The sequence below is a fragment of the Triticum urartu genome, chromosome 3A (assembly GCF_056163025.1).
Source record: "Triticum urartu cultivar PI428250 chromosome 3A, HENAU_Tu73, whole genome shotgun sequence".
In the NCBI taxonomy this organism is placed as follows: Eukaryota; Viridiplantae; Streptophyta; class Magnoliopsida; order Poales; family Poaceae; genus Triticum; species Triticum urartu.
In genome coordinates, this window is record NC_141875.1 from 252,761,125 (window position 1) to 252,765,253 (window position 4,129).

A 4,129-nucleotide genomic window follows, 5' to 3' on the forward strand; every position below is an offset into this window, starting at 1 on the left:
CACAGGGTAACTATGATTTGTTCTCCAATTGGCAACTGTAGTTCATTTTCAGCATGCATACATAGTTCAATCTATATGGCAGCTACATTCCATTACACATGGCAAACATATTTGTTATTTGTGTTACTTTGCAAAACATAGCATGTACCATGGTTCTTGCTTTTTCCTAGCCCTTTTTTTAATAAGTATGATGGTGAATGCATTCTGCAATACACGTCAACTACTTTTGTACGCGCATACACTTACCTGAAAAAGATTTTGTTCGTGTATATTTTGCTCATCTGCCTCTCCATCTGTTTGTACGTCAGGAAATTAGGTTGCTTAAGTGTTGTGTTCGCTTCTTGCTGCAGCTCCGCAACCAGTATTTTTTGCTGCAAAGCTATATGTTGCTTGGCAAACTGTAGCAATGAGTTGCCAGGGCTCACGTAACGCTTCAAAACAGCATTGAAACCTTCAATGTGTTGCATAGTTTGTAGAAATAGAAGCAGTGCATAAAGAAGGATGGCACCCAGTACTTCCGCTTCTCCCACTGGCTTTGAAGGGTTTCGTTGTCTTGAACTTGGTATTTTTTAATCATGGCCATCCAGCTCCATTCAAACTCTTCCACTGTCAAGTTGTAGTCCACACACAACTCGAATGCCTTATGTAGATCTTGACGGTCAGCAAAGAACGGTCTCAAAGTCTCTTCTGCCTTCCTTATAATATGCCACATGCAGTGCCTATGCACTGCAAGGGGAAATACTTCCTTGATGCCTCCACCAATGCTAAAGTCTTGGTCCGTTATTATGTTCATTGGAGCAAGTCCATCCATGCACTCCAAGAAGGTTTTGAACAGCTACATGTAGCCATCATTGTCTTCGTTCCATACAAGGCTACAACCAAATTGCAAGGACTTGTTGTGGTTGTTTATGCCTATGAATGGAGCACATGGCATCTTGTACATATTCATGAGATATGTCGCGTCGAAAGAAATGCAGTCACGAAAATGTTTGTAGGCTCCCCGCGCTGCACCATCCACTCAGTACATGTTTTTGACACGGTCCTCATCGTCGAGTCTTATTCTGTAGAAGAAATAGGGATCCTCCTTCTCTTTCTCTTTGAAGTAGGCAATGTTGTCTTCTACGTCAGCTAACTTGCTTTCTCTGCGATACTTTGCCTTCAGGTATGTGAGATCTGCTGGTAGGTAGGGCAAGCTACTCATTTTTTCATCTTTGCTATGGATGAGGGACAGTATCTAGACCATTCTTGCAGTATTGACATTGGAATCATGCAGCAATTTTATAAACTGCTTCTCCTAGGGGTTGAATCCTCAGTGGGCGCTCAGAAATTTTACCAGGTCAAACGTCTTAATCATCTCATAATTGTGATCGTCGACAAACTCTTTGACAATGCACCAAGCTCCTTCCATGTTGAGCCTCATTCTGGCACGGCATCCCGTCTTCAAAACGACGCCTCTTCTGCGATCTGGTACGACTGGCCCATCAGCCTTGGATTTCTTATTCTTTATCGCCTTGTAGCATCTCAGCTCACCTCTATTGTACTCCCCGGTTGTTTCTAGTTTCCTATGGTATTCCGTGTTTACCGTGAAGCCATTGAATTTTGCATTACTCTGATACTCCCTCCATTTTTATATACAAGGCCATAATCAAAATTACAATTTGCAACTATACAAGGCCACAAACACTAATCGAGACAAAATTGATGGTGTTTGTCTCGTACTAGCAAAGGAGGACATTAATTATCCCTTGCATGTGCCTCATTAATCAACCAAAAGGAGTGAGAGCATTGCCTTGTTGTAGGTGGGACAGAAAAATATGCATTAATTAACACGACAAACAAAGAGACAACCTAGCTTGCAATATTGACTTAAACACACATTTACTTTTGCCTTGGTACATGTAATGTGTGTTTGTGGCCTTGTATACAAAAATGGAGGTAGTAATATTTCTTGGCATCATCAAATGTACTAAATCTCTGACCAATGTACGGTGGTTGAGTTTGCATGAATTCTGATTGTCCCTCTTCTTCCTCTTCCTGCATTTCATCATCATTTTCCTCATTCACTTCTGTATTGGTGACGTTTCTTCTATTTGTACATTGCTCGTGCCGGTGCACATAGGCCTGTTGGTTGTCGTTATTGCAACGATGGCAAAGCCGTAACAGTGACTTATGTCTGCATTGTTCGTGCTTGGCTGGTTGGCCTGCTCGTGGAGCGACCCTCATGGGTGGTCTGAGGTACCCGTAGCAGACGTAGTTGGCACGTTGCTGAGTGTAGTTGAAGCTCCTGCATTTTTTTATCGAGAACGTGTGTAGTCAGTACTTTGAGTGGCAACTTTATATGATCCCCATGGCAACTATAGCTAATACAATATGGAAACTGCAGTTGATCCCTCAAGGCAACTACAGTTTCCCATGCATGTATGGTGTATATAATCATGCATGGCAACTGCAATCGTTCACCTATGGCAAATGCATTTGATCACATGTGTCAACTATAGTTGTTAAGACATGGCAAATGCATTTGAAAATTGATGGGAAATACAGTTTGAAACAGACATGGCAAATGCAGCTGATAAGTCATGGCAACTGCAATTGAAGAGGCATTTTTTGTAAATATAGTTGATAAGTGATGGCAAATGCAGTTGATCAGAGATGGCAAATGTAGTTTACCAGACATGGCAAATGCAGATGATCAGACATGGCAAATGAATTTGATACATGATGCCAAATGCAGTTTGATGTCAACTATAGTTTTTAAGGCACGGGAAATGCAGTTGATAATTCATGGCAAATGTAGCTTGAACAGACATGGCAAATGCAGTTGATAAGACATGGCAACTGTAGTTGAACAGATATTGTAAATGCAGTTGATAGGTGATGGCAATTTCAGTTGATCAGAGATGGCAACTGCAGTTTACCAGACATGGCAAATGCAGTTGATCAGACATGGAAAATGAATTTGACAAGTGATTGGCAAATGCAGTTGATAAGTTATGGCAACTTCAGTTGGTAAGTGATCAGTCATGTAGCAAATACTTTGTGAATATTTTTTGACATATTGTGCATGCAAGCAATTTTTCATGTCTCAGCTGCGTAAGATGTTGATGGCAGGACTCCCATTGTGAGTTGGTGCCATGTTCTACATGTCGTTCCTGCATTTTACAAAATTTGTAAGTTTGACAGTTCATTATCCATGTTGCTCTTATCGTTTTTATGAGTTTAGATATATTTTTTTGGTCTACTTGTTATCGTCACGTTACTTTTTCGCATGATTTTTTGGTACACAATATCTTGATTCGCCGTCAGGTGGTCACCCGGACATGCGGGTGTTGAAGTGTTTGCCGGGACGGCAGGCGTGCGGGCTGGCTTGGTGAAACACCAGATAGATCATGCGGCATGCGGGTGTTGAAGTGTTTGCCGGGACGGCAGGCGTGCGGGCTGGCTTGGTGAAACACCAGACAGATCATGCGGCATGACCGACGCAGTTATTGGCGTCCAATAATTAACACATAAATCTTCCTCTTACCACGTAGATAACTTCAACATAATGCATCAATAGGGTGCAGAGTGCACCACACGGGCATGGCTAATTCTTCCCCACCAGTCCCCCGCACAAAAAAAAATATTCCCCTCCAGTCAAGAGGGTTGAAAAAAAGGACCATGTCACCGAAAAAATCAAGGAAAGATGCCGAAGCCGCTGCACCAAGATCCATTGATTGACACACCAACTGTTGAAATCCAAAAGGAGGCAACAGACCAGTCGCCAGCGTTCGGATCAAACATTGTCAAGATAAGGAGGCTAAAAAGACCTTATTCCAACGCATCATGGCCGTTACCAGGGAACGCTACCGTACTACTCCCTCTGTTCCGTATTACTTGTCACAGGTATGGATGTATCTAAATGTATTTTAGTTCTAGATACATCCATTTCTGCGACGAGTAATTTAGAACGGAGGGAGTAGAACTAAGAGAAACAGAAGATTCAGTTGTTTCAGAAATACTTGTACTACCTCCAATCCATATTAATTGTCCTGCTTTAGTCCAACTTTGTACTAAAGTTATACTAAATCAACGGCAACTGACATGGATCGAAGAGAGTACAGACAAACATAAATCCAACACCAACCAA